This window comes from Ptychodera flava (assembly GCF_041260155.1).
Source record: "Ptychodera flava strain L36383 chromosome 23 unlocalized genomic scaffold, AS_Pfla_20210202 Scaffold_24__1_contigs__length_23054250_pilon, whole genome shotgun sequence".
NCBI classification, from domain to species: Eukaryota; Metazoa; Hemichordata; class Enteropneusta; family Ptychoderidae; genus Ptychodera; species Ptychodera flava.
Window position 1 is genome coordinate 16,021,247 of NW_027248278.1, and position 23,997 is coordinate 16,045,243.

General features: G+C 36.5%; 1 protein-coding gene and 1 long non-coding RNA gene across 2 annotated transcripts in view; both read left to right on the plus strand.

Annotated features, from left to right (window-relative positions):
* The window catches only part of LOC139124946 (uncharacterized), a 477,972-nt gene that overhangs the window by 163,936 nt on the left and 290,039 nt on the right, over positions 1-23,997 (plus strand). The window lies entirely within an intron of this gene.
* Positions 1-23,997, plus strand: part of LOC139124896 (aromatic-L-amino-acid decarboxylase-like) — a 60,743-nt gene that overhangs the window by 14,238 nt on the left and 22,508 nt on the right. The gene's annotated exons all lie outside the window — the stretch shown is intronic.

A 23,997-nucleotide genomic window follows, 5' to 3' on the forward strand; every position in this document is an offset into this window, starting at 1 on the left:
GACTTTCAGGAACTCCAAGACGACTGCTTTGGGGGATTCAGATTCGAAAAATTTGTTGGCGCTGCTCTTTGGAATGCTGATTTGGATCAAACGGTTTCACTTTCTTCTCAAATTTCATTCTCTGAAGAAATTTGAATGTACCACAGGTACATTATCAATTGTCTCAAGTATGAAAATACGAACTGCCAGGTAATCTTAGCATATGTTTAAAATTCTGAAATGACGTCACAAAGATATTACTGACTGTCTGCAGCTTTGACTCAACAACACAACTTCTTTACTTTTGCCTTAAGGTAGAAAGCACTTCGGGGACAGATATTCCGACTCTGAAACTTTTTCAATTCTTTTCTGATCTACCACTTGTGGGGGTTCATTTTAAAGCTCTTGGTGTAAGAAAACTTTTCACCGGCTTAGTTTTTCGAAATTCGAAAATTTTATTTTCCCTATGGAGTTAACACGGGATGGCGGCCATTTTCAATTCTAAATATCGGTAAATCTCCGGTTGTTTTTTTCTCTAGTACCAAAATTTGCACGGTGACCCCCGATTTTTATTCTTGATTTTGAAATGCAATGGTTGAAAGATTCCTTAAGGAAAGTTTGAGCAAAGGTTTAAGTCTTTCACTTTCGAGGCGCATACTACCTTAACTGATAAAAATGTATCTACTCCAAAATACGTAGCGTTCTTTGCGCCTTATCCTCCCCTGGTCTGTGCAGATCGTTCATGTATAATTGATGTGTCGCCGTCGTTTTCTGCTTGTTGTATGGTCCCTCCTCTGAGACCGCGAGCCTTCGCCGATGACGTCAGAACATCTTTCCGCGCAGAGGCAGGGTCTGTTAGTACGCATCGCTGCAAATCCGAAAGGAAAATAGCTAAAACCTTACGGTCACACTGACACAGAACGTTCAGTGCCCATCCGGTTGGCTTAGTGCCAGCACTTTGATTGGATTGTCGTTGGACTCTCCTGGGATTTGCATAATCTCGCGGTGTCCCGCGAGAATCACCATCGTGACAAGTATGACAGATAACTGCAGTACTTAGTTTTCGTCACATGTTCAGCGCGCTAACTGAATTACTTGTCATAAATTTTATATGTTTAACCACAACGGGCGTAGTGAAGTTACTTCCTAGCTTTCCTGGGAAAATGCCGGCTGTTTTTTGATAAACTGTTCACGTAATTTTGTTGCAGGAACAAGCATATCCTCTTGTTTCCCCCAAAACACGATTGGAACTAATTTCGGATAATTGGATGGTGAAGTAATGTCGGTTTATTCTGCAAATGTAAGCTCATCTGCATTTCTTTTTGAGTTATACGCTTGCTTTTATGAGTAATTGTATAATTGCAACATTCATCTATAGGGCACCTAACACTTTGAGAAATTTGAAAAATATGACGATCCCCAATAAGTTCCAATGGTGTTCAAAACTCCGTTGCAATACAGAGTATTCGACACAAACACAGTGTGTAGAGCTATTGTTTGCTGATAAATTCTAGCCTTGTCAGAACTAAAATTAAAGCGTCAAATAATATTACATCTGACTAGACGAATACGATGAATTTCTACATGATTTTTACAGTAGAACAAGAAATTGTGTTAATAAATAACAAATACGGCCGGGGAAATTTTTGAGTAATTCTCGTCTCTAAACCGAAAGTTTGAAGCTTTCGATGTGCTTTGCTCTAAGGCAACTCAAAACAATTCTTTTCCATGATCAAGATTGAACATTAACGATCACTAGGCAAAATTTTGGATTAGGGAAGTGGTCGCCATTTCCGGTTTCACTGCCATTGAAAAATTAAATTTTAGATTTACAAAAATAATATATGAAAACTTTCTTTACTCAATGAGCTTCAAAATTGGTCCGCACAAGCACTGTATTGAAAGCCTATAAAATGTCCTAAAATAATGATACTGAACTGAATGTACAATAACAAGGTTGATTTTTGAAGATTTGTTATTTTTAACATCTCTTCAATACTTACAGGCAGTTCTGCTTATCGCTTTCTACTCCTTAATTTACAAGCACACCTTTGCTATCATTGTTCCCGTTCCAAAAAACACAGTTTCAGCAATTTGCCAGGAACGTGAATAGCGTTTTGCTGCGGCGAGATAGATCAACCGCTTCTTTATAAATTTGACTCCAAATACTTCCTAACGTTTCCAATCATTTCTTGTTTTTTCTCACTTGTGAGTTCGACCTTTTTTATCTTGTGAGACATTTTCACCGCTTACACAAACCCATGATGACATAAGGCCAATCAGACATACAACCTTGTTCAAGGGTAAAACGGAAGCGATATTTCACGCTAGGAACGTGAATTATTAAGAAAGGTGAGACGACATGGCGTGAACTGTCAGTTTGCATTAATCCCCATTCTGCACTCTCGTCGGGCACACATATGCTGTTGTGAAGCCCGCTCGACATTTGTATAAAATAGCTCGGTTGAAATTTGTCTATAGTCCCACTATCTACTCCCCTATCATAAACTGTTTTTGTTTGTTCGGGTTTTCTTTTTTGTAAAATGTAATAATACTAATATCTGCTCAGTGCCTTAAGAGTATGCTGATCAGAGACAATGAAAATTCTCTGAAGCGAAGCACAATCAGAAAATCGCTCAAACTTCTGATTTTAAAAAATGGCGGGATGTCAATATACTGCGCGTGAAAGTGTTTATGAACGATAGATTTGTAGTATATCGTATTTGATTTTTCGGTGCAATATTTTTAATCGGAGACGTTCAGGGAATACCGATGAAGCATGGTTTGTACGACAATTAACCTTTCATTAGGTGAAATTTCAACGAAATGTTGACAAGCGGTTTTCAATTAACGTCATATTAAAAACTGTTTTGTTGTTTGCACGTAAAATTCTCATCGACATCCACAGAGCACAATACAAATAATGCCAAACGACAAATATTTGCTGTTTCCCGCCAAAATAAAGAGCGGGAAGTGAACATTCTTCCCCATTGTTGAAGCAAGACATTTTAACAGCTCGTCAGAATGAAAGGAACTTTACATTGATGACATGTAAGTGGCGAAATTTGAATTTGTATAAACTATTTGACGTTGTAACGTTTATTGGTTTTTATAGTGGGGCGACATTTTCTGTCACACCGATTTAATAGCTGCTGTATTATTAGTTAATTTACAAAAACTTGCGTGTACGATATTACAATACTAGGATGAAGTGCCAGAAAACTGTACTCAATCATTTAAACGATCTCTTTCCTTGATTTGAACAACAATATTTTATTTTGATATTGTATTTTATTATATTGACAAATTGGTAATTTTTTTTTAATTTCTTTGAATTGCTCGGCAAATTTTAAGAATATTTGAGAAAAGTACAAAAATTAGCTACCAAAAATTGTCAAAGATTCCAAAGCTCGTATACAACACGTTCCTCGATTTTCAAATCTAGCAATACATTCTTCATTGACTTTTTAGATTTATGCAAATGAGTCTATTTTAATCAGGGTGACCTGAATCACACAGCACTGAAACGAGGTTGTTAACAAAGAATATCAAGGATGAAGAAAACGGTGGCCGACCAGGCTTCATGTTGATCACAGACCACCCACTACAGTCATATTGCATTTTGTATTGTAAACGCAAAAATGATTAAGATAGGGTATCTTTATTTGCAGTGAACTTGAAATTCATATGAAGTGAGAGTTTTCAAGTGTGGCTTCGACACAAATATTTTCCCTTCTTCTTGATCGTGACTTGAACAGACAGAATTGTTCGGTACTGTCCAAATATAATACATCTCTCCCTCTGTCTCTGTCTCTCTCTCTCTGTCTCTCTCTCTCTCTCATAGATCATATGATCAATCACACACGTTATATATATATATATATATATATATATATATATATATATATATATATATATATATATATATATATATATACACATATATTTGTGTGTATGATAACACACATTACTTCAAGTACAGAGTAATAATATCTGTTACTTAAGTTTCATGCATCCTGCAATCATCAGACAGAAGTGAAAGTATATATAACATATAAATGAGAATGTAGAGCTAAGAATCATTTAATTTCTGTCTGAAGATTGCAGGATGTATGAAACCTAAGTAACAGATATTATAACTTTGTACTTGAAGTAATTTGTGTTTCATATATATATATATATATATATATATATATATATATATATATATATATATATATATATATATATATATATATATATATATATATTCGTTCGACAGATCAACAATTTACTCAGTACAGGAAACATATCATGTTCACTGATATCGATTTGTTCAAAAACCAATATTAAATTATGTCAATAATCTTTGCCAACGTCGTTAAATGTTCTAGACGAAAACGGAAATAAATAGGTTTGTTATGGGTAACTTTCAGGCTAACGATTTTAAAAGCGATGAGTATACCTGTCGGGGACGTTAAGATACGTTGAGGCGTTTTCCGTGGAGAATTGTTAATCACAAACAGCGAGCGGCGATGGCTTTTGTCCCAGAGAAAGCCTCACCTTTAATTTAATAATTATTGGAACATTTACTTGGCTTTGGGAGTACTCAAACTCCCTCGTGCTGCTTACCGTGTAACTGAATCACTGATTTATAGTTTAGTTACCCCGGCATTTTCACCTTTTTGTCTGCACAGTGTACAGACAGACAGCCCAGTAAAGTGAAGCTGTGTTTTAACTGCAAATACTGCTATACACGATAAAGATGGCTAAGACGAAAGTGCAAATAGATATATAGGCAGAGGGGAAGATAGATAGATAGATAGATAGATAGATAGATAGATAGATAGATAGATAGATAGTAGATAGATAGATAGATAAAGAGATAGACTGATTGATTAATAGATAAATAGTATATATATATATATATATATATATATATATATATTAGATGGAATATTCGTCTATAAAATCTTTGACAAGCGCGATATTTTAAGTTTTCTGTAGTGCGAATGCCAGATTGCGAAAGTAACATCCCTTCCTATATTTTTTTATGGCACTGTATTGTCAGAATATCTTCGCATTGCTCGCGCAACACTTCTAATAGAAGATTTTCTTCCAAGAGTTGCCAGCTTGTACAACAGGATGTTGTCTCAAGGACGACAACAACCTAAAATCATCAGACAGTTTCATAAAGCTATGTCAAGACATCCTCAACTTTTTGAGAAATTCAATGTAACACCGAAAGACATCATATATAACATCAGACTCAGAATAACTTAAGGTGTGGTGGTACCTGATCAGTACTGCTTTGGGAGCCAAGGCAGTTGACTGTATTGTTTTCAAATCCCCGAATCAGTCGCCTTGGTAAATAACTGATAAACACCTAGGAGATTTTGATGATGTTTTTTCCTTGCTGTATATTAATTGTTATAAACTAATCCTGCTGATGTCATATCTTCATCATTCATATGACACAATCATAGAGAACCCATAATGATCTATTGCTTGCACTTGCATGACATTACTTTACATCATTGCTGTATTTATTTCCATCCGAGTGAATTTAAACTGTTTAACTACGTTTGACTATATGTATATATATATATATATATATATATATATATATATATATATATATATATATATATATATATATATATATATATATATATATATATATATATATATATATAATATGTTTATATATATATAATCCCTTGGTCGGTCAATTTTTGACTCGTAACTTGATTGATTGATTGATTGATTGATTGATTGATTGATTGATTGATTGATTGATTGATTGATTGATTGATTGATTGATTGATTGATTGATTGATTGATTGATTGATTGATTGATTGATTGAATGGTTGGTTTGTTGATAGCTTGGTTTCCTGATTTATTTATTCGCTTTTTGATTTCACACTCCCGAGAAGCATTTAAAATTAGTAAAACTCTCAATCTGTGATGAGAATTTACAGTGTACTGCCTCGGCCTTTTTTGCAAATATTAATATAAGATGATCATTTTACCAAAATGGTCGTCTTTCTCAACCGTGCTGCACACGTCACCACCAATGAGCAGAAGTCTTCAATTCTGTGAAAACGTCAATACAAGTCTCAAAATCAGACTAACTGTACGAAACAATTCAATTCTATTTGATCTTTTCCTTAGATATTTGTATGCTTGCGCTATATATTTGATCATTGACAAACTCTACGGCCCGGTTTCAGTCCCTTCTACGGCTCACAGCCCTTCGAGGGTTATCCCCTTCCGCAAAAAGAAAAAAAGCCGTACATACCCGTACAATCTATAGTACCATTTACTTCACACTAGCAATATGAAAGATAAAGCTCTATCTCAAATTGTTTTGATATGGAAAATAGACATCGTCAGTGTTATGTCGTTTAAAGAGGGAATGAGTTCATCGCTTATAGATTACGTATATATTGATATTATTATACGAAAGAACGAATCAATGAACAAATATTGAGCAAACGGGTAAACAAAGAATAGACAGATAAGTAAATACGTACAGCACCATTGCAATTTATTTATTCATTTTACTTAACAAACTAAGAACTGACGCCTTTTAAACAAATTTGTCTTGACCAAACTGTCAAAAGTGTCAAAGTGTCAAAATCGTTGAATTTGCATTTTGATGAAGGTACATGTCGGTTTAAAGTCTGTTTATGGATATATTTTTCGATTCCACGATTGGCTTCGGCCAAGCGTGCTGTGACGATGAAATGAGTTTTCGTGCGAATAGAAGCCAAAACATAGTCCAGATCATCTCCATAATTGAATCCATTGAGATGCCGTTTCTATGGACTCCCTAGGTTGTTGCCGTGATGGAGTGAACGGTGTTGCTAATAATGGATGAGAAATGACGAATTTAGAATGAAATGCCGACTTTCCGAGAAAGGATCACAAGGCGGCTTACATCCCTGAAAAGTAACAATACCCGTATCATGACCTGTGCGGTTTGTATCACAAACCCGCCGAACACGTCTTTGTCAGCAAAGACTACAGAGTACTGAAGCAATCTGTGAATGGGTCTGTGCTCAATGCCTTAAAGGTATACCGTCACCTGTAATCTAAATATGCCCATATATGGTCAAAGGGGTGTTCCTTGGTATTCAAAATGCCCATGTGAGGGCGCTGTTTTTAAAAAGCGGCCACCCTCTTAAAATCTATGATTGGTCAGATTTTCTCTTTCCATGGTAACTGTGGCAAAATTGGAACAAGTGAAAGTATACCTGTAAGGTAGTACGCGCCTTGGGGACAGATATTCCGACACTCAATTTTTGACAATTCTTAAATGTAGTGGTGTGCACAGGTGTATGTGAATTTAACGAGCCACTAGACTGGTCCCAGTCGCTTGGCTTTTCTCGGCAGCAGTTACCGGCTGGTTACTGTAGGCTAACGCGTTCACCCTATAATCTACACAACAGCCTACCACTAATATCTATAACGCGACGATCTAAAGTTTATTCTCTCAATTTATTGATATTTACATGCACATAGACTTGGAGCAAGTCTTCGCTTCCATCTTTCAATGATCGCATGCTTAGCCCTGGGCATACAAACATGTGACTGGGTCATACAGACACGTGACTGGGTCATACAGACATGTGACTTGGTTCGAACTCGATGACTGGCCGGCATTTCAGCGGATCACAGATCAGAAATTCCGAAACCTTACGAATCTGTACGAAATTAAAGACCTGGTACAGCACTTTCTGCGCACTTGTTTTTCAGATCGTCAGCCTCGCTATGGACAAAGTCACAAGTATACTGACAGGCCTGAAACAAACATGTGAATAAAGCACTATACATTTGTTACAGGTCATGTGACTTGGGTTACTGAAAAGGAGATGTGTAACGGTGAAATATCAGGGCCTTCTGCAGTCAGTGCGGGTTTTTCGCGGTGTACTGTGTGGTTTGACAACTTTTCGTGGGTGGTAAAGATTTTACACTGAAAACCCTGTGCCAAGAGGTGTATAATCCATTTTAACTGCTCTAAAATCAGTGTAGTCGGGTTGACTTTTCGTGGGTGTAGAAACCTAAATGCTAAAATCGGTGGGCGAATAGCTTTTTGAAACCTGTCGTTACTCTGATATTGCTGGCATTTAGTGTATTAATCGCACAAATTCGGATAACAAGGGCTAATTAGAAGATCAATAGCTCCATGGGTTATCTAAACAACACAAAGTAAACACACTCCAAATCAACGGCGCATGCTCAAAGACATCAATCTTCGGATACTGTGGTGGTCTCTCGTGAAATCGCGTGGGTTTTTACTACCCAGCAAGTGTCACGTGAAGACTTTCTAAAATCTGTTTGTTTTGATTTTAAGCGTCTTCTGTTTTTCAGATGAATTGATAACCAGTTTAACACTTTTGCTGGAGTATTCTGACTTTCACCGTTTCAGCACGAGCGATTAACTCTGGACACATTTTTTTGCACATGAAATGGTCCAACGGTTTTCCTAGAGGTTCAGGAAGCGTAAGGCGTGAGGAAGCATCACCTGACCTAAAACACAAAGAACCCTTAGGTTACTGGTTATTAATACGAAGGCTGAAGACGTCTCGTTACGTTTACTGATACATGTAGTTCACTTTGCAAGACAAAAACCTATCCTTTGCCTACATTTCTCACGAAGCAAACGTGTCATCGTTCACAGTATGATTTCTTTATCCTGAAGGAATTCAGGGTACAGAAAACTGCCTGTATAGTGTGTGCTAATGATCACAGGAAGTTAAGACAAGGCAAACACGCATGGCACGTGAAATCATTTGTATCACTGCGCGACAACAGGTGCACGCTAAGGGAGCATTTGGTTTTTTACGGGGAGGTAAAACTTGCCCCCCCCCCCTAAATTTATTAATTTTAAAGTGTGACCCCCCCCAAAAAAAAAACAATCGTCAGATTTGATTCATTAACCCTTTGCACCCTATGGCCCTAGAGTGAAAAAGTGGACCCTCCAAAAGTGTTTGCAAGAAAAAAAATGACCCTCCCCACTTTTCATGCACAAAAAAGCGACTCTCACCCAGGTGTCACAGTCTGTATCAATAATCGACATATAATTTCTTTTTTGACATTTTAGCTTTCAAAAAATCCTTTTTGACTTTACAATCACTTTGATTTCAATATCATATTTCTTTTTCACATCTGCTCTTTGAAACATTATATTTTCATCGCGTACATTTACATCAATTGTCAAACATTTAAAAAGCACAGATTAAGCAAGTTTTGTATTGTAAAAAAAAGAAATTAATAATTTACTCACACACCACAATGTACAGTGAATCAACATTTCAGTGAAATTCCAAAACCACGTTTCTGCCACACACATGCTCCTGTAACTTACCTAGCTTAATCAAGTACATTAATGTCAATAATCAAGAGTCTATAAATACTCTTACTTCGCTGATTATATATTACTTAGCTGATTATGTATTCAGAAAATATTAATAGTTTCCTCATAGATTACAATTTATATAGAATCAACATTTCCAGTAAAATTCCAAAATCAAATTTCTTGCACACACATGCACTTCTAACCACCCTAATCAAAGCGAGTTGAGCGTCTACAAATACACAGATTTAGTTAGTTTTGTATTGGAAAAAAATATCCATTGTTTCCTGATAGCCTACAATGTATAGAGAATCAACATTTCGGTGAAATTTTAAAATCCAATTTTTTTTCGCACACATGCACTTGTACCCGCCCTAGTATAATCAAGTACATTAATATCAAATAGCATGCATAAATACACAGGTTTAGCCACTTTGTAATAAATAAAAATTCATAGTTTTCCTCATAGACTACAATGTAAAGAGAATCAACATTTCGGTGGAATTCGAAATTCAAATTTCTTGCTCACACATGCACCTGTATCCACCGTAATCTAATCAAGTTCATTGATATCAATAATCAAGAGCCTATAAATACACAGATTTGGCAAGTTTTGTATTTAAAAATAATTATTCATAATTTTCTCATAGACTACAACGGGTCAACGTATAGAATCAAAAATTCGGTAAAATTTCACAATTATTTTTTGCCATAACTCCATACCAACCTATGTAAAATCGGAACCCCCCCCCCCCCAATTCATTGATCGTAAAATTTGACCACCCCCTAAAATTGGTTTCGCAAAAGTCAGACCCCCTGATTTCAATCAACCCCTCCTCCCCGTAAAAAAAACGAATGCTCCCTAAAGCTTTTGACATTTTCTGTTTAGTTTTAGAATTCTGGGATGTACGCGTCAGTCACTGCCAGAATACCACACAAATTTGTTTCTTCTCACAAAAATTAGAACGAGAACCAAAAAATATAAATTAAATTTCACATGTGAAATGCGAACACCATAACGAGAGATTCTAGTTTTGACGGGAGGACTCTAACATGAGTGATGCCTGGCTGCTCGTTCAAACTTGTTAACCTTTTGACTGTCTGCCTCTCTCTGCCCCTCTCTCTGCCTCTCTCCCCCTCTGTCTGTCTGTCCCTCTCTCTCTCTCTCTCTCTCTCTCTCTCTCTCTCTCTCTCTCTCTCTCTCTCTCTCTCTCTCTCTCTCTCTCTCTCTCTCTCTCTGTCATTCCTCGTACAATTTGTTGTGCTGTAATTGTAAGACGAGACGACTATGTGACGTCAGCCGTTGAGGATATTCCTGTATGATTTTTGCAAAGCTGCTTTCAGGAGCCATTGTATTCAATTATTGTATTCATTTCAGAAAATCCAAAATCACCCTTGCCTCGGTGATATCATCAAGGATTAATACAGAACATCATCATCGGGCGACTAACTGGTCTACAAAAAACCTGATGCACAAAAGGGGTTTTAATATCCTCCTGACATGGGATTTCAAAATATGCTGCAGGTTGGTTGTACGAGTCGATTAATTCGAGTGGGATGCTATAATCACCTTAAGCATAGCACAAAGGATTATTTATCGATCGGTTTTGAACCGCACAAAGTACTCAAATTTTACCCAGGGTGCTTTGCTCAATGCTTTCCACGTACAAGTTTATCTGGTTTGCATTTCACTATAGAGACACGCGTCTTTACAATTCCCCCACGCTTGACTAGCTCCGGACAAAGATTTGCGCGCCAATTGACGGTTGTCGTTTGCGTAGCGTCGTTCGAAACCTTGTGCGGATATTGTGATTAGCCTCCATTACTTGCCTTAAGACCATCTTTTCACGTTTAATTCTCGTGATATTTGAATTTGCAGGAAAAGTCGATATGAGGCCAACAAAAATAAAGATATTAATAGAGTTTTATTCTAGAGTTGTAACACCTGCTACCGTGGGTCATTATACTTTCGTTACAAGGGTCACACAAACAAAATTAATACAATGGAGTTCAACAAACGCCATTACAATGCTGACTGTCACTCATTTCATTCTAGTTAGGGTAGTGAAAGACTCAAACTTTTGCTCAAACTTTCTATAATGAAACTTTCAACCATTCTCTTACCAATAAAGTCAGTAAGCACTGTGCAAAGTTTGGTACTGGAAAAACAAATTATATATCACGTACCGATATTTGAAATTCAAAATGGCCGCCACCCTAATGTTAACTCTGTGATGAAAAGAAATTTCAGAAAACTAAAACCTTGAATTTTTCTTACTCAAATAAAAATCTGTAAAATGAGCCCCAACAAGTGGTTGATGGTAAAAGAATCGCAAAACTTCGAGACATCGAATATCTGTCCCTGGGGCGCATTCTACCCTTAAAAGAATTTCAACTGATATAATGTTTTTACTATTTCAATCAAACGTGTCACGAGTAGACTGAATTATAGCACTCCTAAGCTTGGTTTAGTTTACTTTACATCACTTTTGAGACGCCACCACAATACTTTTTTTCAGTTGAACCAAAATTAAAAAAAAAACATACAGCTTGCCAATGACATGCCTTCAAATATAGGATAAGTTGGTCGAGATTTGTTAATTTTATTTTTTTCTAAGACGCATCCAATGGAGATAGCTAGACAGACAGATAGATAGATAGATAGATAGATAGATAGATAGATAGATAGATAGATAGATAGATAGATAGATAGATAGATAGATAAGTAAATGGATAGAATAGATAGATAGATAGACAGACAGACAGACAGACAGACAGACAGACAGACAGACAGACAGACAGATAGATAGATAGATAGATAGATAGATAGATAGATAGATAGATAGATAGATAGATAGATAGAAAATGGATAGATAGATAGATAGATAGATAGATAGACAGATAGATAGATAGATAGACAGACAGACAGAGAGACAGACAGACAGACAGACAGACAGACAGATAGATAGATAGATAGACAGATAGATAGAAAGATAGATAGAATAGATAGATAGATAGATAGATAGATAGATAGATAGATAGATAGATAGATAGATAGATAGATGTGATTTCACAATGTACGACCTACATCGGAATATCACTGGATTGTAGAAATAAGTACTTGTCTGGGGAGCCTTTAATTGTGCACAAATACGTGCATACGTCCTAAAATACTTTTGAATTGCACTATGGCCGAACATGTGCCGGGTATTTTTCAGTCTTGCTAAACTTTAAATGAAGATGAAGATAACTATATAAAATACGTAAGGCGTGGTTATAGAGATATAGTGTATTCCTGCCTATTTTTATCCTTGCAATCCAGTGAAAGCCGCGCCTGCGATGTTATATCTGAGACTTAATTAGAATGACTGTAGATTTACTCTTTGTAGTCGAAGAAAGCACATAGCGTCAAACGAAGTATGCGTCAATTTGCATATACAGTATCAATATTTAAACACATTCCATTTTGTATTTCAGGTTTGGAAAAACCCCTCCCTCCCACCTGTGATGTTATTATGTCATTCATGCATGTCTTCAGAATTTTCAATAACCCATCTGTTACAAATGAAGCCATTAATATAAAACCAAATGTCCAATAATCGTTGGGACGGACGAAAACATGGGATAAAGGCATAAATAAACAGATCTGAACGTCAAATGGTGTATCAATAGCATGACATATCAATTTGCATTGTTGTGTCAATATTTAAACAGATCTCATCTTTGTGTGTTATGATTGGAAATCCGTCCCTTCCGTTCTGGTGATTTTTTTTTCATTCATCATTTTAATAACAAAAATGTCACAATGGAGCTCTGAATATCGCCTTCGATTGTCACTTTCACTGTTTGGACAGAAAAAAGAGCGACACAGCAATGCGAGAAGTGTCTGTTGTGTTTGTTGAAACGCTGTGACACAAAGCTCTTGGGGCGTATTCACTAAGGCCTGTCCTGTATGCATATGTCTTTGTTTCGTCCCCCGTGGCTGTCTCTCCCCGAATGACGATTGTTTCACTACTTTCCCGTTTATCATTTACATAGCCCCTCCGTTTATATTCGAGTCACTCATCCCCAAACTCCTCTTTTTGTCTTCCATCTCTCAAACTACTTATTTTCTATTCCTCATCCCCTGTGTCTCACCGTGTATCACATAGTTGCATTATTTCTATGCCAAATAAAAAAAGTATGTTCGTTTCAGGTAATATGACTCCGAAAATTAGTGTACGTAGGTCGGAGAAAATTGTTTAATTATTTTTATTTGCGTTGGTTAAAACCCATAAAATAACTGTAGAGTTTAGAGAATAAACTATTTTTTCGAAAATGCGAAAAAAAATGTACAGGGTCGGCAGGTTTTTCTAGCTAGGTCGGGGTTTGTATGGCTGTCACTATTTCCGTGAACCCTATTCTAGAAGCCGTGCCCGTTCTCCTGAAATTTCTTTGAGATACACATTTTCGACATAAACCGTGCAACTTTCATTTAAAATAAAGTCCCTTGACCCCCAGTCCTGTCATAATGTAGCGACAGAACAAATATTTCAAGCCTGTACGTATTTGTTTTGTTGTAAGGAGCGCAACTTCGACTTCCTTGAACAAGACATTGAATACGTAAAGATTTTCGATTCGTCGGCATGCAAGGCATGGCATATTGATTTTGTTTGTTGAACCATGAATGTCTGAAGGGCTGAAGTCAGCTTTCGAACAAAAATTTCCCTTCACTTTCTGACAGTTCTGTTCGCGCCATTGTGGTCTTATGTATAGCGTCGACACTGTGCAACGCGAAGCCAGTGATGGCCATTAAATTTTTGACCCGTTAATAGAATAACACTGTCACTCTTTTCGCGCCTTTTCTGCCCGCCAATCGTTCCGTGCGAAGCTTGTCGTTCGCTTTTGAATTTCAATAAGGTGTACCGTTTCAACTGAAACATATTATCTCGCCTTTATGTCTACTGAGGTCTACTTCAAAAATAGATCAAAAATAGTCCGCTACAGACAAAATAACCTCCTACTAGGTCAGCTAATGGAATCAGTTTATGACCGCACAAGTCGATCGATTAACCCTTTGAGCGCCAAAGTACATTTTTGTCCCGTTTATAAAATAAACCCTAGTCATTTTTTCTCAGATTTTTGCCAAAATTTTGAGAAAAACTTTAGCAAATGACAAGTGATGTCCCCTTGGTCCGAAATTATTAAAAGATTATTGAAAAATTCATAAAGATTGGTAAAACTTTGCACTAAAATTTTAGCGGGAGAAAATTACAGCGCTCAAAGGATGAAAGTCACAATCTTGTCCAGTTCGAGAAGACTCACCAAAGTCTGGTGCAAGTTCGTATTCCGTATAGCCGTAACCAAATCTAGTCAATTTTCTACGACTAAGATTTATTATTCAAAAAAATTGTTATTCAGCATGGTGTGGAGAGCAAATAAACTCTTTCTCCGCAAGACTTAATGGTGTTTTTTTATCCTATTCTATATATGAAGCTCTGTATAATGTGAATAATTGGGATTTAGCATGCTTCTTATCAAAACGTTCTTGAGTGCGTAGGAGGTAAGATATTTTCCATCAAACATTTCATGAACATCCTGTTTATCCACTTCTTATTTTGCTCTTTCGGTGTTCGAGGTTGTTTTAAAATAATTTTGGATTTACACATCCACAATGCCATGCTGTGGAAACAGAAACATGTGTACACTGTACAGTCAACAATTACAGTACAGCGCGTGAAAATGTATAATTAACCTGAAGCCACATCACCATACAATAACGATTTCAAGCCTTAGCCTCCATATCAGTGTCATTGAAAGCGGCCTGGGCAATTAGAGTTCGCGAAGGCGTTGACAAATCTCGGATATTGTAATACCATCTTACCATCAGTTCTTTCGATTCATTCCGAAAACATACTCTCGATGGTTCCGTCAAACAGCTGATCAACAGTTACTGTATTAATCAATCGTATACTGTGATTGCGTATTGTGTGTAAGCGAAAGAATTCCATAACACATTTATATAAAAATTGGATGAAAAATACGGACGCGTAAGTTCTCCTGTTATTTTCATACGAATGAACCAGAAAAACGATTTAAGATGATTTCTAATAACAGGTGCTGACAGCAACAATTTCTGAAATCTTTTCTAAAGTCCTTCTCAATCTAAAATATCACAGCGTTTGTAGATAATTTCCGATCAAAATCCACTCGAAATGAAATAACACGTTCTCTTGACTTTATAGCCATAAAATTTCCAGCAGCGTAAATTTGCGCTTTGGCAGCCAAAGTTTTATTATCATAAATAAGTTCACGTTAAAGTATCTTAATGAGGGACACTTTTACAAACTCATTGCCTGGTTTTCTTCTCAAGGGATGAAATTTTGTTATTTCTCTTCCATTTTCTCAAAAAGGCGATATTTCATTCTTCAAAACAGTCAGAGGTCGAAAAACAGACCTACTTCAGCAAAGCAACAACTGACCGGTCATTTTGACGGATTACAATAGGTGCACACTAATGTATCAATCCGCCATTCTGTATGCGGTGAATGTTCTCTATAGTGAAAGTTCTCGTTACTTCACCCGCGATGCGCATTAACTTACAGCAAATTACGAAGAATTGAGCCCTAAGTATTCATTTAAGTTTGCTTAAGTTGACAGGGCCTCTAACACAGGTCGCTTCGTGTGGTTATCGGTATGCATAACAGCAGGTGAGCTCCATGCCACGACCTCAACAATACACACAAAATTTACTTTTCATCGACATTTTATTAAAGGAACATATTACTCCTGTCAGATTGTACGGTCTGCAGATTGTTCACATTTTTGATCCAGCCCAGGTAATGACAAAATAGAAAATCATTCTTATGACAAATACGTGTTCATTCGTGTATATTGGAAAAGGCATGAATGCTTAGAAAGTCGCTTTTACTGAAAAAATCTTATTTAAACTGAATTTCACTGACAAGATTTCCAGCGACCACATGGGGAAACAATGAAAGCCATCTCACCATAGATGACAGCCGAGCGAAAACTAAAGAAACATACGGATAATGAAAAGCAATATATGATCACACTGGAATAGGCACCATGAACCATCAATGTAACCAAATTTTTTAGTTAGGCCATATTGAGAATATGATGTGTGTGCACACTGAAAGCATTCGAATTTTGTTTAATGGAAGAATTTGCCTTGGAGGCAGATATTGGAATTCAGAGCTGTTTGATGATTTTTTTGCGGCCAAGTTCTGGTACGGGAACATTTTAGATAAATTTTATACGCCATGATTTTCATATTTCATTAATCAGGATAGTTTTTCTTATTGTACTATGAGAGAGAATGACCGCCATTTTGAATTTGAATTGTCGATAAATTGTTTTTGTACTGCAAATTTTCATTTTAGCTTCTATCTTTTTTCCTTTATTTTGAAAGATAAATGCCAATGAAGTTTCGTTCCGAAAGCTATTTTCTATTTAGTAGTGTCAGTTACCCTAGATAAATTTATTGGAACAAAAAATTTGCAAAAATTTAGTTTGCAATTTTAGAGGACAGATGTTCATGTCTAAATCGTCAGAATATCATCGTTGAATATTTGTGAATTTCGGGACGAGTAGATGAATCACTAGTCTGTCATTACTAACATTTCGTCATAATGATTATGAATTTAACTTTTTATCGAGTAATTGAGTGACTTTTTCATTTACGTAAGAAGCGTGAATTTCGCTTATGTGTTTCAGCTTTAGAGCAATGAACAATGAACGTTGTTGACCATTTAACACTTTCAATTACCACCTCCAAACGTAAATCAACTGGTGATTAGCATTAGTCGGTAGAATTTCAACCCTTGGGTTGTAATTACCAAAACCATTTAAGGATTACATTTTGCAATATCGGTTGATCGATAGTTGACTGCATACCCGTCAATCGGTATTTTGTACATTGTTCAGTAAACATTAAACATTTTCGTCAGATGATATTTATATCATGAACTACATTGAGAGACAAAAATCAGATTTTTGAAGCTGAATTTGAATACTCGCATGGCCCCTTCAATTCTCAAAAGTCAACCGACCAGCTACGGAACAAAAATTGATGACACCGCCCACGTTAGTCAAAAGCGTCCAAGACTCACACCACTTCCTTTATAGAATATTCAAACAAATCTTCTCACCTTTTTAATTATTTTTTCTTCTCTCATTTCTGAATGGGGGATGATCATTAATTTACCTTGATGTCCGATGAGAGTGTCAAAATGTGTGAAACTATAGTCTGCTGACCTCTTCCATACTGCTGTACAAATTCGCTTGCCCTGTCCGTTCCCGCCGGCTGAGAATGGTGTAAAATTTCAGCACACAATTTAAAGTCCAGACTATCATTTAATCGACGTAAAGTGCACCCTAGGGCTGGCATTCGGAAGCTTACAAGTTTACAAATCCTGGTCGTCTAAAGCTTTTATTGAATAATATTTTGAAAATTCGAGCCTTTAAAAGTCAATTTCAATCAGCATGTTCTTATGAAAATCTAAAATTTGTTTCACTACAAAATTAATATGGACAATGGACGCCATTTTGAATTTGACGAATTCGACGAGTTTATGGAAAAAACGGTTTCTATTGTCAAGTATAGATTGCAAAGTTGTGTCTGGGGTTTTTCGATTGTAATGCAAAATTTTCTTCAGCAAAGAATGGCCATAAATTCAAAACTTTTATTTTTGACGTTCGCATAACCTTGGTAGGCAACAATCCTTTCCTAGCGCTATACTCCACGATAATGTGAGGTTACAAATATGTGAGAATTCTTGGTGCTTGGAAATGCTTTCTGTCGGTGTTGTTACTGACTTGTATTTCTGTCCCACCAATTGAACATTGTAAATGGTCAACCATCATTAAATAGGTAATGATATGCATATGGTTTGCGTCCGGATTCAAAAAATCATTTCTATTTACAGCAAATGTAGAGAAATTCTCTTAATTTGAATCTTCCGTCGTGTCATTCGAAAAAGATCACACTGACAAAAACAATCAAAACATAAAATTGACAAATGTCAAAGATTGCGAAAGAACGATCTTTTTATGGCGCGACTTGTACGTGCGCAAAATATCTCAACAAACACGGCATGGATGTTATTATATGCTTACGTCATCGTGTGCACCTGTTCTTCCATCTGAAGCAGTCCGTGGTTGAGTGTACAAATCATGATGGTTGGCTTCCTCGATTCGCCGTTTAATAATTGAAAATCTTCCATTCATAAAATGGAGGCTCATACATAACCCAAACGAGCAGTCTAATCCATTGAACACATCCTTCCGCTTGAAAGGCCGTGCGTCAGCCTCGCCGTCATTTCACATTCCCTTCATAACCGGAACCACGTCATCAATAATTGAGTAGTTTGTGAAGAGGGAATGCTCGCTTCCGGAAGTACTTCTACTTTTGTTTCCATGACAAGTAGTCTGCTAATCGTAATCACATGGATTACACATTCACTGTAGCGGTGTCATTTCCAATTATAGACTTCTTAGAGGCAGCGAACGCATATTTTGATTGTCGTTTTCTTATTGTTTGACATCTTGGTTATGAAGACGAAAACCAACAGATAATAATTGTCATAATTTGAATTTATGCGTGTGAGCTCTCTCTCTCTCTCTCTCTCTCTCTCTCTCTCTCTCTCTCTCTCTCTCTCTCTCTCTCTCTCTCTCTCAATCAATCAATCAATCAAGTAAATACTTATACAGTGTATACAGTGATGTTGTGTGTATTGCCTACAGAGTCAAAGCCATCACCAAAAATCTCATTATTCTATCGTTACAACAATGTGATAATGGCAACCTATTGTCAAGCCTCCCCTCCCTTTTTCACACCACATAGCTGGTTACACATCTAGTGGGGTATCTGGGCGTGAAGTGAACGTTACACGTGTTTCAGGAAATACGGAAATACATGCCGTGTTCTTTTGGCAGAATACCTCTTCACTCTATACTTGCCACGTTTTGTCAAAATGGAAAGGTGAATATCAAAGTTATTCTGTCACCGTTGCTATGTCACCGGCTATTTGCATATATTCTTATGAAACATGAAAGCCACGCCTATCATTAACTTCAAAGGAATCACCATGGAATGTCCAAATTTATAACGACGAGGTAACTGACATTCGAATATCTAGGTACCTGGCACTGGAATGTCGAGATGACCCAAGGAAAGGCTAATTATAATTCTTTCGAAAATATTTCAAGGGTATCAAGGTTTTCACGAGCAAAAATATCACGAGGACACACTATTGTGTAACTTATTCAGGTCGTAGCAAATTACTCGAACAAGCAATAAGCTAGGCGTTCTTCGTTACTGAAGGGTTCTGAATGCGGAATGGAACAGTGGGATTCTTATTTGAATATAACAGACCAATTCGAAGGTCAAGGGTCACTGCAAAAGAAGATGCAAATTAGACAAGAATGGATAACAATACCGTTGATAGTTCAATTTATTTAAAAAGGAGCAGTGCCTAGTTCATTTCAAAAAAGAGTAATAATATTTGCGCCGAATCAAAACATTTTAACTTGCGTTGTTGAAGAAAATAACATTTATTTAGTATAAATATTTACAAGCGTTGCTGATTCCTCAAACCTGTATGCATTTGCAACAAGTATCAGATACTGACGGAGATACAAGATCAAATACATGAATATAGCGAAGTAGAGTAATAAACATCTCATGCCGGTCTGAAAACAATATTAGGCCAGGGTCAATTTTAAATTTAAGCTGGTTACATTAGAAGCGTTGTCAAGTTATTTCAGGGTGAAACATGATACTTGTTAACTCAATGAACTTTGACCTAGAGAAAATCTTGCACGCGAAGATCCAGGCGAGGATTTTCTACTTCAGAGTTTTGTCATCTTTTGTGCGGCAAATTGCTATATCTGTGAAATCTAGGCTTATGATTGTGAAAATCTTGCTATCGCTACATGGAACATTCGCTGAGAACAGTCTGAACACATCGTATCGCAATATCTTCACTTTTAACACCGTACCATCTGCTGGCGTGTTGGCCATCAATCCGCCACTTTAAGAATCATTTCCGTCCCTAAATCTCATTTTGACTTCCTGCCACTTTGAGATAATATATCACACGCAATCCAAATCAAATGGGCCAAAACTAATGGCATTTTGTTTTCCAGGTTTGTGTTCAACGTCAGTGCGCTTGCCTGGTGTTTTTACAGGTATATCAGAACTTGATGTAGACAATGATGAAACGATTGCATTATAAAGATATTGTTATATTCGCACGCAAAATAGTTTCAAGGTTTTTAATAGGCGCGCAGAATGTCTGAAGCTAGGTTTCAGCCGTTTTCGTTATCATACAACCTTCAACGTTGGTTAATTGTTTATCAACCAATTTGGTGTATTTTAGACCCTTAACTTGTCAATATCTATCAATCAATGATGAATATATTCGAGAATTAATTGCAGAATTCCTCAACAATAGAATTCTATTCAAAGTGAAATAGCTTTTGCAAATATTACAAGTTACTTTTCAATAGGAAGATCTCATTCCCAGCGATATATATATATATATATATATATATATATATATATATATATATATATATATATATATATATATATATATTATATATAGATTGGCTTAAAATGTTTCAATTTGGAAAATTTTGCACTGGTGTGGTATTTTCGGTCGTGCACTAACATATCTGTCGTTGATGTCTATGAATGTCAATATAATCTTGATCTATTGCTGGTAGTTTGACGTTTGTCATATAAAAATCCACAGTCGCCGTAAAAATCCGATTAACGTAGAACGCGCCTCGGGGACAGATAGTCGGACTCTCAAATTTCTTCAATTCTTCTCTGATCTACCACTTGTGGGGGGTCATTTTAAAGCTCTTGGAGAAAGAAAAACTCCCATCGTCTTAGTTTTTCGAAAATCCGAAATTTAATTTTCTCTATGAAGTTAACACATGAATGGCGGACATTTTGAATTTTGAATATCGCAAAATGTTGGGTAATTTGTTTCTCTAGTTCCAAACTTTGCACGGTGACCCCAGATTTTTATCATTGATTTGGTAAGAGAATGATTGAAAATTTCATTCAGGAAAGTTTGAGCAAAAGTTTGTCTTTCACTTTGGAGGCGCATACTACCTTAAATGTGAAAATGCAAATCGCTTAGGCGGATACGAATGTTTCGGTCTCACTTTCAACGAGTAGGAATACATCAAGCGAATGAGTGATTAACTGAATACACAAAATTGTGTCACTACGCGCGCACTATGCCTATGGTCTCAGCGATCGAAAATTTACTCTCCGCAAGCTATACTGACCTATGCTTCACCCAAAAGTTTACTGTTAAATTTGAAAATGTATCACTAAGCCAGGGCTGATCTTTGTTCCTATTCTAAAATGCTGATCGAATCTGGACACGGTTATTCTTATGAGGTACACATGAACCCTGTCTATCACCGTATCAAATCTTTATTCCAAAACAGAAATGAGTTTACAAAAAGAGTTCTTTCAGTTCTGTCTACAGACTGCTTGTTTTGACTATTCAACGGAACACTACTTCACCATTTGACAGACGATGCATTCTAAGGTCGCGACTTTCTTTGTACATTACTTATTATGTCGTCATCCGCTGGAACGATCTGATATCATCCGTAATACTCTCTCTCTGACATAGTACCTCTCTGCACTGTAGGCAGATAATACTTTGTAAGGCTGAAAATATTCCAGAGAGTTTGAGTGTAAAGCCCTGTCTTCTGCGAGATGTCTCTTCGTCGAAATGGCCCAGAGCAGGCCCAGTAATAACCAGCTATTAAGTCATATTTTGTCGTACAATAAGAGCGACTGAGTGTTCACAACGGACAAGTAGGCTGACATGTGTAAAGAGCATATTGCATGGCTATTCAGGGCGTATGACGATGTAATTTCTTCCGTATTTTCACATTTGACAAATTGCAGTCACGACATACCTATCCTAACAACAGACTAGACTTTGAGAGACTTCAGTCTAATCTCGATTCAATATGGCGGCAAAGGGAATAGATTTAAAACGTAAAATCAGTGTTTGGATATATCTCAACTGCCGCGTTTGCGACATTTTACTTTTGTGAAAATCTTTAAACTTTCCAGACTCTTAATTCTCCTTACTGAACAGACTAAGTCTTGTGTTTTTTCATGCAATGTATGAAGCTCTAATGTTATTAACAAAAAGCCAATATATATATATAATATATATATATATATATATATATATATATTATATATATATATATATATTATATTTATTATATATATATATATATATATATATATATATATATATATATATATATATATATATATATATATTCAGTTTTTATACACATATGGTACCTATTACTCGAGTTTAATGCATTCACGTGAAAATCAGATTACTGGACGAAAGAATCCACCGATATGATGAGAGAGAGAGAGAGAGAGAGAGAGAGAGAGAGAGAGAGAGAGAGAGAGAGAGAGAGAGAGAGAGAGAGAGAGAGAGAGAGAGAGAGAGAGAGAGAAAGAGAGAGAGAGAGAGAGAGATTGTGTGTGTGATGAGAGAGAGAGAGAGAGAGAGAGAGAGAGAGAGAGAGAGAGAGAGAGAGAGACTTTGAAAGTGAAGAGACTTTGAAAGTTAAGACCCCTAAAATAAACCGCATGCCTTTGATTGCTATCGTCTTCATAATCATCACGTGACACGAGTTGCAAATCTTCAAATACTCTATTTTATTTCGTTTCACCAAACGACAGAATTGCAATATACACCGTTTAATGTCCAGGTTGTACAAATGTTGCGTCATTTAGTTTTTACTCAGTTACATGTTGAGGAATTTTGACGATCTGTTCGGGAAAGGACGACACGTTACATTACGCGTACGGATACATAGACGGAAAAATAACATCATGTTAAGGTTAATTAAATCACTATACGTGCTTATATCGTGATGTCGCGTGAAACAATCTTGTCATGTTGCAGTTTCTTTAAGAGATGCAGTAAAAAGCAATTTTTTTTATTGTTGTTGTTGCGTGAGGGTCTATCGTAAACACGAATGAGTATGTGCAGATTTCTTAAATACACGTTGGTTTATCAAATCTAAATATATTACGACAGTTGCTGATCCAGTGTGTACTTTGAAAGGATTTTTGCGAAGGTCAACTTCTTGCCTTGAAACCTTTGTCGATTAAACTTCAAAACAAACGTCGATGTTGGTATACATCATTAAAGAGCTAATCGTAAAGGACTAAATATAATGAACGAAATGAGGACCATCACTAATTTGTGTCGCATATTCCGGTATCTCAGGATATCCGAGACCCCATTGTGATATCCGATACGTCAGCTTGTCGTTCCCCTCGTAGTTATCCCGGATGAGGATTTTCCGAAACTGTTAAATCAAATCCGGCACTGTTCACAAATAGCAACTCTTTTCATATACGGACTTTTGCTGCATTTAGTAACTTGGGATGAAAACGAGGCTTTGAACTTTATTGATTCTTTCACTGGCTAAAATTGTGTACGCTATTTCCAACATATGTTGGGGCGTTTATCGCTCAGTATGCAGCACCGGCGTACAAATAAAGTCGTTGGTATGGGATATAGCCTCATTGTAAAGAAAATGTGCCGTGTGCACTGTAAAACTCCTAATGTACTACACTCGGTGTATGCATTATTGCTTC